Source organism: Symphalangus syndactylus, chromosome 6 (assembly GCF_028878055.3).
Source record: "Symphalangus syndactylus isolate Jambi chromosome 6, NHGRI_mSymSyn1-v2.1_pri, whole genome shotgun sequence".
In the NCBI taxonomy this organism is placed as follows: domain Eukaryota; kingdom Metazoa; phylum Chordata; class Mammalia; order Primates; family Hylobatidae; genus Symphalangus; species Symphalangus syndactylus.
Window position 1 is genome coordinate 141,084,060 of NC_072428.2, and position 13,771 is coordinate 141,097,830.

Below are 13,771 nucleotides of genomic sequence, written 5' to 3' on the forward strand. Positions count from 1 at the left end.
AAGTTAATGCTTTTCTAAGTGCTTATGAGTTAGGGGACAGTCCCGGTTCTGAGCTGAAGGAATTCTCATCTAAATGCAAATCAAGACAAGCCCGTCTAGGATGCATAAATAGGTACAGTAATTTTTCCACTATTTAATGTTCAGCCCCCCAAATGCATTTTCACACAACTCTATTGGTAAAGAAGTGTCCCTTATTAGAATTAAACGACATTTTCTTTCTTCCCCGCACCGGCTGTTATATAGGTAGAAAGTGTTCAGAGTCTTGATTTGGTTGACTTAATGCATGGGAAATAAAATGTACGAAGAGAATCATTTTTCTAACCTCTGCTTCTCCACACCAGACTTCTAATCCACGTCCGTGCCATTTCTATTTGATGTCCCAAAGGAATGAAAGAAAATGTGCACCAAATGGAACTTGGGTTTCATCCCAGCTCTACTTCTCCTTCCAGTGTTTTTCTAATTTAATGACACTGTCATCCTTCCTTTCATGCCAGAAACTGGAGAGTCCCCCTAGAGTCCTCTTCCCACACGCCACATATCCAGGCTGCACTTTTATAATGAATCCCTTCCTCTAAATCTCCACTCCTTTGGCTTTAATTCAGCCTTTTGTCACCTCTCACTGGGCTACTGCAGCACTTTACTGCTTTTCTGGTTTAGTCTTTTCCCCATAAATTCCAGCCTCTAGCCTGTTACTAGAGTAATCATTCCATAAAATGCAAGTCTGTTGCTGGGCGTGGTGGCTCCCAGCACTTTGGGAGGCCAAGGAAGGAGGATGGCTTGAGCCCAGAAGTTCAAGACCAGCCTGGGCAACATAGGGAGAACCTATCTCTTCAACAACATAAGAAAAATTAGTCGGGCATGGTGGTGTGTGCTGGTAATCCCAGCTACTTAGGAGGCTACTCAGGATAGCTTGAGCCCAGGAGTTTGAGGCTGCAGTGAGCTATGATCGTACTCCAGCATGAGTGACAGAGGGAGAGCCTATCTCTAAAAATAAACAAACAAATACATAAAACACAAGTCTGGGCTTGGAGCAGTGGCTCACACTTGTAATCCCTCTGGATTTGGGATTACTTTGGGAATCTTTGGGAGGCTGAGGTGGGTGGATCACTTGAGGTCAGAAGTTCAAGACCAGCCTGGCCAACATGGCAAAACCCTGGTCTCTTCCAAAATTTAAAAAACAAAACAAAACAAAACAAAAAAACGACACAAGTCTGAACAGGTCACTCCTCTGGAAACCATGGCAAGGGAGGCAAGGGCAAGTTTATGATGTTCGTCTGTGCCACTTCAAATGTGCAGTACTTCCTTATTCAAGGAGCTTAAGGGAAAGAACAAAGACCCTTCCACCTTAACTTTATGTTACTCCAAATCTCCTCAATCAGCCCAAAAGCAGAGTGCTCTGAAGGCAAGGAGTATAATCTTCAAGTCCTAACTCTGCTGGTTTATTTACCGCTTTGCCAACATTTTTTTTGTTTGTTTTTGTTTTTCAAACAGGGTCTCAGTCCTGTCGCCCAGGCACAATCATGGCTCACTGCAGCCTCGACCTCCTAGGCTCAGATGATTCTCCCACCTCAGCCTCCCAAGTAGCTGGGACTACAGGTGTGCACCCCCAGCCCAGCTAATTTTTTGCATTTTTAATAGAGATGGGGTTTTGCCATGTTGAGGCTGGTTTCGAACTCCCGGGCTCAAGTGATCTGCCCACCTCAGCCTCCCAGACTGCTGGGATTGCAGGCGTAAGCCACCACATCTGGCCCACTTTGCCAGCTTAGTGGCCAGTCTTGTCCTCCTTAAGGGCAAGACCAATGACTAATTCCACGGCCCTCTCCAGTGGAATGCACTCCACGTCTTTAGTGAGGCAAAGCACTACTGCTTGTCCCTTGCCTTTCTGGGAATGAGGCTCAATCTGCCCCTTTGCGTTGGATGTTCCAACAAGCAATTGGCTAGCAGTATAAAGGGAAGCTCTGGCACAGATTAGTCACAGATTGACAAACTTTCTGAAAAAAGCCCAGATAGAAATATTTCGGCTTTGTGAGCCATATAGTCTCTGTTGCAGCAACGCACTCTGCTGTTGCAGCATGAAAACGGCAAGGACAATACATAAATGAATGCACGTGGCTGTGTGCCAATAAAACTTTAATCACAAAACCAGGTGGTGGGCCAGACTTGGCCCATGAGACCCCATGTGCCAAACCCCTAATCAGGTATATGAGCTAAGATGATGCATCAACCTTGGATCAGCTGAGAATCTCGGATCTCTCCAGAGGTGACAGACAACCATGCTGAGAACACAGGTTCTGGAGCCCAGCTGCCTTGGTTCAAATCTTGGCTTTAGCGTTTGCTAGCCATTGAGCCTTTGGGGGAGTAACTTTACACAATTATCTCATTTGAGCCTCACAGCAACCCTGTGAGATAAATCCGATATTCCCATTTAACAGAGGCCCGGGTAGAGTGGGATCCAAGGTGCAGGGACTTCCCATTAGCACAGGAACATGCCGAGTCACTCTCATCTTTTAAAAGAGATGCCCTCCCTCCCTGGGTCCCCCTCCTCCCCCAGCCAAGCCCTCACTCACATCTCCTCTTCACACCAAGCTTCTTGATAAAGCTGTCCACATCCTCCACCCATACTTTGTCATCTCACACTCACTTTGCAACCCTCTGCAACTGGCTTCTGTCCCTGGCTTTTAAATTGGTGACAGTTTTATCATGATGGTTTCTTAGACAAGAAATACACATATTTAAGGTCTACTGCATACCTAGGTGATGTCCTTTATTGACATTGCCAGCCCAAGTTAGGGAAAAAGATAATCACGGTGCATTCTGCCTCCCAATAGAGGTGCTATACGTAGGTTACCTGTGATTCACTCTAGTGAACATCCCAACTCTACAACACCAATATTTCAGCCCTGGCCTCACCCAGGTGAAGGCAGGGTTGCCTCTCTAGGGTGGAAAAATTCAAGATGAATCCTAAAGTGGCCATCATCATAGTTAAGGGATGCAGATTTTATCTTGAGAACTCTATCAACCAAGGGAGCAAAATAATACACTACTGGACATTTCCATTTTTTACCCTACACTTGCATCCCCGTGACCAAAATGATGTTAATCCAAGGCCATGCGATCTGTGCATCTGTAGGAGTAGATATTTCATCTGTTAGTTTTGCTGCCCGGTGAGTGAAGAGGCAGGATGCACCCTTCAATGGCTTTAGCTCCAGAGTTCTGCTTCTACAGGATGCACCCTCTTTTTGCTGGGGAGACTCTCAAAGACAGGAATGATCTCAATGGTCTCTGAGTGCTCAGGGCCTAGGACAGTGCCAGGCAGATAGGAAATGACCGCTGAACAAGTGAGTCCTCTCATGGGTCCCTGGGGAGACGACAGAGGCAGGGAGTTTATCACATTAAAAAGATCCAACATCTTTTCTTTGGAGCTCAGCTACCCTGGGGAACAGAATGAATAAGAATCCCAAAGACCCCGGCCACTGCTCAGAAAAAAGGGCCACGCTCCCAGTCATGTGTGTCTCTCTCTCTGCCTTCTTTCTGTTCATTGAGTCATGATTCCAACAGTGCAGGAACATAGGAAGAATGCCAATTATAATATTTTTTTGACAGCTGGGAGAATAGACACTCTCTGCCTGTCTCTTCAGCACACAGGCAGCACTTGTCTAAGTGCCAGCTCTCGTGATAACCAATCCCGCTGAGAATCAGTTCTCTCTGTAGCTCCTACTCCTTGACCCAATGTGAAATTTTTCCAAACTATTTTTAAAGTATCTAATCTGTTGTGAGTCACAGACTATGGAGCTGCTAGTTTACCATTTCTGGGCAGACGGCTTTAACATCAAGACCTTATGAGGTTGTAAGGGTATTTAAAATGGCAGACAGGAATATAAGAACAAAGTGGTGCATATAAAATCTTTAACTGTTCCTTAATGTCAAGGGATTTGAGATATTTATAGATTTTTAAGGTGCCTTTCTATCTTTGAAAGAAGAGGTAATTATTTCACATAACAACTTTGAAAGACTGGTCAGTGATCTTCTCCCAAATTTTCATAATAGGAAAACTAGGGGTCTTGGAGATTGAATGAATGGCAAAAGACAGTCCATTTTTAAAAACAACTCAAAGCTCTTGAGTTTATTATCCATGGTTCAATTCACTGAGTTATGCTACCTCCCCTCACCCAGATGAAACAAGTATTAGTTATCTACTGATCCATAACAAATCACCCAAAACTCAGTGGCTTAAGACAACAATAATTTATTATCCGTTATGGACTGAATTTATGTGTTATATATTTCCCTGAAATTCATATGCTGGATCCCTAACTTCCAATGTGACTGTATTTGCAGACAGAGCCTTTAAAGAGGTAATTAAGTTTAAGTGAGGCCATAGGGTTGGCCCTAGTCCAATAGGACTTGTATCCTTAAAAGAAGGAGAGGAGATGCCAAGGATGAGTGCACACAGAGAAACAGCCACATGAGAGCACAGTGATGCCTCTGTAAGCCAAGGAGAGAGGCCTCAGGAGAAACCGAACCTGCCAACACCTTGATCTTGGACTTCAAGCCTCCAGAACTGTGACACATCAACTTCTGTTGTTTAAGTCGCCCAGTCTGTGGTATTGTTATGATAGTCCCAGCAAACGAATACAGTATCTCTTATGGTTTCCATGGGTCAGGAATTCATGACCAGTTCAGTTGGACAGTCCTGGTTCATGGTCTTTCATGAGGTCTCTCAGTTGGGTATAGCTGGGGCTGCCTAATCTGAAGGTTCAACTGGGGCTGGATGATCCACTTCCATGGTATGCCTTCCCATGGCTGGCAAGCTAGTGATGGCTGTTGGCAAGGGGCCTTAGTTCCTCCCTGCCTGGGCCTAATGAAACCTCTTCATTCAGTCCTAACCAACCATCCTGCAGCCTTCCCTTTAGTTTAGTTATATATTAAATATATAAGAAGAAGAAATAGGACAGCCCTTATTTTCTGTCAGGATTTTGGTATCGTAAAATTAAAAATGAAGGGGAGAAAAATCCCATGTATTTTCCATGCTGCAGTACCCAGATCCCCTTTCAGAAATGAAGGGTATTTCCCCAGTTGTTGAGAATCCTGCCAACTGACAACCTTCAACTATTAGCCAGGATTGCCCTTGGCTGAAGAGAGTTGCCTTGCCCAAGGTCAGCTCCATGCCCAGGACAGCTGTCATCTACTGACTGGCTGGTGTCAGAGTATAAAGGCCTAGTTTCTTTGCACCAACCTGGGACAACTCTGATGAGCCGCCCCAGCTTAGCCCTCCCTGTGGGTTAGCTGAGGCCTTCGTTGAGACTGCATTGCATCACAACCTCACCCTCTGCCCAATCTTCCTGCCTTCCCTTCTCCCACAGGTGTCAATCCTGAGAGCACTCCCTGATAAACATCTTGCACACCAATCTCTTCCTAGAGTCTGTATCTGAGGGGATGCAAACTGCAACAATCTACTTTACAGGAAGATTATTCTCAGAGCTGTCAATCATCTAAATATAGCCAAATGAACCTCCAGATTCTATCTAGTACATCACGTATTCAACTGCAGACCTAGCTGTTGAAACCAAGTGATAAGGTAGATTGTCTTGGTAGAGATAGAGGTGTGCCTAATCCTCCACTTCTTCCTGTATCCACTCCCTTTGTAATGTGACTGCCACTTCTGCTTCATTTTGTTGGCTAAAGCAAATCATAAGGCCAACCCAGATCTGGGGAGGAGGAAACAGATTCTACCTTGCATAGGAGGAACTACCGTGTGCTTGTTCTGGGCCTAGGCCTCAAGGGACCTTGCATATACTTCTGTCTCTCTTGGAACCCTGTCACAGGCATTTGAATGAGCTGGGGCTAGCCTGCTGGAAAAGAGACCATGTGGAATTGAGACAAGCTAGCTGTTCCTGCTGAGGTCACTCTGGTCCAGCCAGTCCCCAAGTAACCTGGTAGGTGACCAAAGATGTAGTATGAATAAGCACAATCAAGACCAGAAGAATGCCCACCCAAATTTCTGACCCACAGAATTGTGAGTTAAGTAAACGGTGGTTATGTTAAGTTTTGGGGAGGTTATTGCTATGCAGCAATAGAAAAACTGATGTAGTATCAGCTATGGTTTGGATGTGGTTTGTTCCCGTCAAAACCCACGTTGCAATTTGATCCCCCAATGTGGCAGTGTTGAGAGGTGGGGCCTAGTGGGAGGTGTTTGGGCCATGGGGGCAGGTCCCTCATGAATAGATTAATACCTTACTGCAGGGGTATCTCACAGGAATGGATTAGTTCCCTTGAGAGCAGGTTGTTAAAAAGTGCCTGTCTTCCTCAGTTTCTCTCTCTTGCCAGGTGATCTCTTTGCACACGTCTACTCCCTTTCTACTTTCCATGAGTGGAAGAGGCATGAGGTCTTCATCAGATGCGGCTGCTCTATCTTGAGCTTTCCAGCCCCCAGAATCATAAATCAATTAAACCTCTTTTCTTTATAAAGTACCCAGCCTCAGGTATATTGTTACAGCAACATTAAACAGACTAAGACAGAACTCAAATCTGCTGGATACATGAATCAGCTGGCAAAAGAAGAGCATAGAGAATTCAGACTGTAGGAGATGTCCTCGATTCATTTTAACGGGCTCTGGTGCACCCAGCTGCTGCACACTTGCAACGTTTTTAGCAGGATTGCTCTTGGGTGATCAAAGCCATCTCAGCTGGACATGCATCTTCTTTGTCCTGGGACATCCTATAACTAAAGGCTGTCTTGTGTGAGGGCACAAAATCCAGCTGTCTTGCCTAAAGGTGGGGCAAATTCTGGGGCAATTTACAGCACCAATCTCCTCTCCTGTCACAGGCTGAGAGTGGATCTCATCTGAAACCACATCTCTGCTCAGCTTCTTCTTCCTTTCTCTCTCCCTCTTACAGGTTCCTTCTGAGAGTACACCCTTAATAAACAAACAAACTTGCTCCTGAAACCCCAGCTCAGGCTCTGCTTCCAATAAATCAAAAGTGAATTCCTAGGAGAAAAAGATGGGGAGCATGGGAGTGACTACTGTGGAAGGAAATTGGAAAAGTGCTGATCATCCTAACACCTTTGCAGTAGAAGTTTTCAAACCAATAGAAGATGACTCTCCTCCCATTGGTCCAAGACAAACATCTCCATCGCAAGTGCTTGATGTGCTCCCACTGCCTAGAAGGAAACGCACTCCTTTCCTTTGTAAGACCGGGCATGACACTTTCTTTTCTCTCCTATCTTTAATTTCTCCCTGCACTCACTCTTTCCCCAGTAGGGTCTGAGTCTATTCCTCTTTGTAGGAAGATGCCATCACCTCCATTCTTCTAGCTACAGCCCCTGTCCTTTCTCTCACATCAGGATACTTGAGCTATCTACACTAGAGATCACCACTTCTTTATCCCTTAATCATCAACTCACATTACATAGCTTCTGCTGTCGACCCTGACACTAAAAGTATCCTTGCCAAAGTCACAACGACCTCAGACGTTATGTTACACAACTAGTTGGCTGCATTTGATGTCACTCAACGCTCTTAGTATGTGAAACACGATTACACACATTCCCTTTGCTCCTGTGATGCTGTGTTCACTTGGATTTCTGCCTCCTTTCCAGGGAATTCAGAATCCTTTTCTTTCGATTGTCCCTTAGATGTCCACGTGTTTTCTGGTTCTCTTTTCATCTGCCATACGTTTCTAAGAATTATTTCACCTACTATTATAGCACCAATTGCCACTTATAGCTGAATGATTTTCAAATTGAAGTTCCAGCTCCAGACTCAATATCCACTTGCCCTTTGGGCACTTTGACTTAAATGTGCCACAGGCACCTTACTGGACTGCCACCACCTGCACACACACCTGTGCACACACCTGCGTGTACACATACCTGCACACACACCTGCATACACATATAGCTGCACACACACCTGCATGCACACACACCTGTGCACATACCTGCATGCACACATACCTGCAGGCACACACCTGTGCACACATCTGCTGCACACATACCTGCACACACACTTGCATGCACACACACCTGCATGCACATACCTGCATGTACACATACCTGCATGCACACACACCTGTGCACACACCTGCAGGTACAACCTGTACACACACCTGCATGCACACACACTTGCATGCATACACACCTGCTTGCCCACACACTTGCATGCACACACACCTGTGCACACACCTGCATGTGCACACACCTGTGCACATACCTGCGTGCACATACCTGCATGCACTCACCTGCATGCACATACACCTGCATGCACACACACCTGTGCACACACCTGCATGCACACGCACCTGCATGCATGCCTACACACACCCACACACATGCACTCACATATACACCCTGCTCCTCTTCCTCCTCTGCTCCATACCCCCAGAGCTGGAACTATCATCCATCCACTTTCCCATGGCAAAACCTTTGGAATCACCCTTGATTTGTCTCCTTCCCCTTCAATTAATCAACCACTACCTTCCAAATTCCTTTCAGTTTTACCTTCAAAATAGCCCTGTACTTTTAAACACGATTCCATTTCCTTCTACCTTCAGCTGCTACCTAGGCCTAGATTATTTCACACTGCATCTCGTCTGGGCTCCTGTTCTAACCACATCCAATCTAATGTCCATACCCAGTTAGGGGATCACCCTAAAATGCAGAGCTGATTATTGCTCTTCCCTGCTGAAAACAATTTCGACTTCCTCTGGGATCAGCTCTTCCACTCATCAAGATAGGATGGGGTTTCCTCCCACAATAACGGAACGGGTTCTATCACACTCCATTGTAATGAATTACCTGTCTGTTCTTCCCAAAGAAACAAAAGCTCCTTCCTTTGTTCAATTAGTAGATATTCACTGACACCTTCCTATGCATAATGCACGGAGCTGTTAATCAAATAGTAAATAAAACAAACATTGGCCTTTTCCCATTAGCAGGGCTCACATATTTGTCATCCTATTACCCATGCTAGCAGTTTTGGGCACATAAGTTGCTTAATAGGTATTTGCTGAATAAATACATGATAAAATGAGTACTGTTGGCTGCGTGTGGTGGCTCACGCCTATAATCCCAGCACTTTGGGAGGCCAAGGTGGGCGGATTCACCTGAGGTCAAGAGTTCGAGACCAGCCTGGCCAACATGGCAAAACCCCATCTCTACTAAAAATATAAAAATTAGCTGGGTGTGGGCCGGGCGCGGTGGCTCACGCTTGTAATCCCAGCACTTTGGGAGGCCGAGGCGGGCGGATCACGAGGTCAGGAGATCGAGACCACAGTGAAACCCCGTCTCTACTAAAAAAAATACAAAAAAAAAATTAGCCGGGTGTGGTGGCGGGCGCCTGTAGTCCCAGCTACTCGGAGAGGCTGAGGCAGGAGAATGGCGTGAACCCGGGAGGCGGAGCTTGCAGTGAGCCGAGATCGCGCCACTGCACTCCAGCCTGGGTGACAGCAAGACTCTGTCTCCAAAAAAAAAAAAAAAAAAAAAAAAAAAAAAATTAGCTGGGTGTGGTGGTGCATGCCTGTAGCCCCAGCTACTCGAGAGGCCGAGGCAGGAGAATTGCTTGAACCCAGGAGGCAGAGGTTGCAGTGAGCTGAGATCGTGGCAAGGCACTCCAGCCTGGGTGACGGAGCGAGACTGTCTCAAAAAAAAAAAAAAAAAAAAAAAGGAGTGCTGTCTTCTAAAGACTAATTTTCTCCATTCCCTTCCCTATGTTAGAATAAAATGCATGGGAACAGCTTTTATAAAAATGATCTTCATGGTCGATGTTTACAGAAAGTATCTTTTTATTACAAAAGGCAGAGATAAATTATATCTAAATATTTTCAGACCATCAAGTCTTTAAGTAACTCACATTCCTCCATGGAGATTATCCTGGTAGCCAAATTAACAGAATCAGCCAAGCTCATAAGGAATTTAGCTCATAAATTAAAGATACTCAATAAAATCCAATTATAAAGGAGCAAATTTCTACAAACTTGGAACTACCACCCACCCTGCTGCCAGAACATAATGATATGTTCTCTGCATGCCAAACACATCTTCTCCCAAAAGATAACAACTGTTTTGGGTTGAATTGTGTCCTCTGAAAAGAGGTTGAGGTTCTAAGCCCTGGTACCTGTGACTGTAACCTTATTTGGAAGCAGAGTCTTTGCCGAGTAATCAGGTTAACCTGCTGCCAGGATGCAAAAGCAGAAAGGGCTTGAGCCAAACCTTGGCCACAGAGGCTGTGAATGACGCAGGCGAAGGCAGCCCTGGAAGGCCTGAGGGCTGAAACTTACAAGTGGGGTGAGGGGCTTGCTTACCATCAGATAACCAATGGGGAATTCTCTTCTACTCCTTGAAATACATCCTTTCAAAACGTTAAGTGCAGAGCCTTGGGCCATCAGCCTGATTTTCAGAAGCTCAATGACATAAAAATTGGAGTCTTGACCAGATCATTCCTCTTTTTCTTTTATGGTGGTAAATATACATAAAAGTTACCATTTGAACTTTTTTTTTTTTTTGAGATGGAGTTTCACTCTTGTTGCCCTGGGATTACAGGCATGAGCCACTGCTCCTGGCCACCATTTGAACTATTTTTTTTTTTTTTTTTTTGAGAAGGAGTCTTGCTCTGTCGCCCAGGCTGGAGTGCAGTGGCGCAGTGGCGCCATCTCGGCTCACCGCAAGCTCTGCCTCCCGGGTTCAAGTGATTCTCCTGCCTCAGCCTCCCAAGTAGCTGGGATTACAGGTGTCTGCCATCACGCCCGGATAATTTTTTGTATTTTTAGTAGAGATGGGGTTTCACCGTATTAGCCAGGATGGTCTTGATCTCCTGATCTTGTGATCCACCCGCTTCGGCCTCCCAAAGTGCTGGGATTACAGGCGTGAGCCACTGTGCCCGGCCACCATTTGAACTATTTTCAAGTGTACAGTTCAGTGGCAATAAGTACATTCATATTGTTGTTTTGCCATCACCACCATTCATTGCCAGAACTTCTTCACTTTTCCAAACTGAAACTCTGTATCCGTCAAACACTAACTCATCTTTTCCCCTCCCCCCAGCCCCTGGCACCCACCATTCTATCTTCCGTCTCTATTTGGATGACTCTAGGGACTGCTATAAGTGGCATTATACAGTACGTGTCCTTTTGTGCCTGGCTTATTTCACTCAGCACAAGGTCCTCAGGGCCCCTCCGTGTCACTGCCTGTGTCAGAACTTCCTTCCTTTTTAAGGCTGGGTACTATTCCATCATCTGTATACACCACATTTGTTTATCCATTCACGACATTTGGATTGTTGTTGAAATCTCACTCGACTGCACACTCCTGCTGCCAGCCGCGTGCTGGGCCCAGGGCACGTGCTCCAGGTCAGCTGCTGAGTATGGGACACAGCTGAGCACACTCACTCCCTCTCTGACCCCAGGACACTCCCTCTCTGACCCCCGTGGCAAGCCTGGAAGGACCTATACTTGTTGGCCTTGGCCAAGGGCTGCATGGTTGTGTGAGGTATAAATAGTTAAGAACATCACTTTCCTGTTACACTCGCGGGGAGGAAGCTGACAGCAAACCCAGAGCACTCCTGGATTCTCTTTTCTTTCAACTGGAAAGGCTCTGGGCTTGTCCCCAGCACAAAGCTGCTGCCGTGAAACATCAGGGACCCGTGGAAGAGCCCTGTGTCTGTCACTATCCTTTCAAATGACCTCAAATAAATCGTGGTTTTCTCGTCAAACCACTGTCTCTTCTTAAATGGGGTTATTCTAATCCATGATCCCTAGTCAAAGCCTGATTTTCTTTTCTAGAAGGTTCTCCCTTCCCTCTCCCTTAATGTAAACACTGACAGTACTCCAGGCTCAGCTCAGCAGGTGACGTGCCTTGAAGCTGTCATTGCCCTTATCAAACCAGAGGTTTTCCGTTTCTCCCTCCCATAGGGCAGACTGTGCCACTCATTATCCCTGCGAAACCGCTTTCCCCCTTTACTGAGCTGTTTCTCCCCAGTACTGTTCAGTTCCCAATCAGATTGTAAGCTCTAGAAGGCAGGAACAATAACTTGCAGTTTAACCTTTGGCACCTAAACTAATACTTTGCTACATCTGTGTTTAATAAAATAACTGAATGAACAAGAATAGGAATGGTATGTTCTCAGCATGGCAACACATCTTCTCCCAAAAGATAACAACTGTTACAGATTGGACTGTGTCTCCTAAAAACAGATGTTGAAGTTCTAAGTCCCAGTACCTGTGAAGGTGACTTTTGGAAATAGTGTCTTTGCAGATATAATCAGGTTAAGATCACAGGGGTGGGCCCTCATCAAATGTAGCTTTTTTTTTTTTTTTTTTGAGACAGTGTCTCGCTCTGTCACCCAGGCTGGAGTGCAGTGGTGCAATCTCGGCTCACTGCAACCTCTGCCTCTGGGTTCCCGTGGTTCTCATGCCTCAGCCTCCCGAGTAGCTGGGATTACAGGTGCCCACCACCATGCCAAGCTAATTTTTTGTATTTTTAGTAGACAGGGTTTCACCATGCTGGCCAGGCTCGTCTCGAACTCCTGGCCTCAAGTGATCCATCCACCTTGGCCTTCCAAAGTGCTGGGTTTACAGGCATGAGCCACCGTGCCTGGCCTTGTGTTCTTATAAGAAGGAAATTGGGATGCAAAGAAAGACAAAGGGAAGATGGCTATGTGAGAACGCGACAGAGACTGGAGTAACACTGTCACAAGCTGAAGCTGGAGAAGGCAAGGAAGGACCCTCCCTAGAGGCTTTGAAGAGAGTGTAGCCCTGCCAACACCTTGACTTTGGACTTTTGGCCTCCAGAACAGTGAGACAGTACATTTCTATTGTTTTAAGCCATCCAGTGTGTGGCACTATGTCATGCCCCAGTGACATGTGACACTAATATGACAATTGAATAGAGTGGTTCCAGCCATACAGGTAGACTCAGGGATGTGGCTGTCACAGCATCGCTGGGCATGGGAATAATACTGGGTACCTGCAGTAATTAAACCAGCAGTGACAGCTGAGGTCTCGGTAGGGCCCATTGTGTTGAAATAGAGAGTGCTTAAGTGCTTAGTGAAGCGGCGGAGATTCGCTGCCTCGGTCTCAGGAAGCACTGGAGGCTGCACGCGTCTGCCACTCCATCCCACTCCTCTGTGAAACGCTCCCCTTTCGAAGAGGGCATCCTAAGTCTGATGATGTCAGATTCGAAATCTTAAACCTCTAGAATAACACTTCTGTTTGTTTTACTTTTTTTTTTTTGCTTTACCTATGATATTTTATGAATACTGTAGTATCCCAAGAAAGGTAAATTCAAATAAAGCTTTCAACAAATGATTTTTAAGAAGCTGAGGGAAAAGAAAACCTCCTTCTGGTCATGTCCCAGATGTTATCATTTTTCATTTTGTTTCTTTTCTTCTTTTTCTTTTCAGAGTCTGCTCGTTATTTAGGGGCTGGAGTGCCGTGTCACGATCTCAGCTCACTGCAGCATCTGCCACCTGGGTCCAAGCAATTCTCCTGCCTCAGCCTCCTGAGTAGTTGGGACACAGGTGCACGCCACCACACCCAGCTAATTTTTGCAGTTTTGGTAGAGACAGCGTTTTGCCATGTTGGCCAGGCTGGTCTCGAACTCCTGGCCTCAAGTGATCTGCCTATCTTGGCCTCCCAAAGTGCTGGGACTATAGGTGTGAGCCACCGCACCCAGCTATTTTTTGTGTATTTCCATTTGCTATTGTGCCCTGACCATTTCTCCCTCAGCCTGTGATTTATGATACAACATCCTGAAGACGTTGGGAGCACACAGCCT

General features: G+C 45.9%; 1 protein-coding gene across 17 annotated transcripts in view; it reads right to left on the minus strand.

Annotated features, from left to right (window-relative positions):
- Positions 1–13,771, minus strand: part of PRKAG2 (protein kinase AMP-activated non-catalytic subunit gamma 2) — a 327,100-nt gene that overhangs the window by 107,238 nt on the left and 206,091 nt on the right. The window lies entirely within an intron of this gene.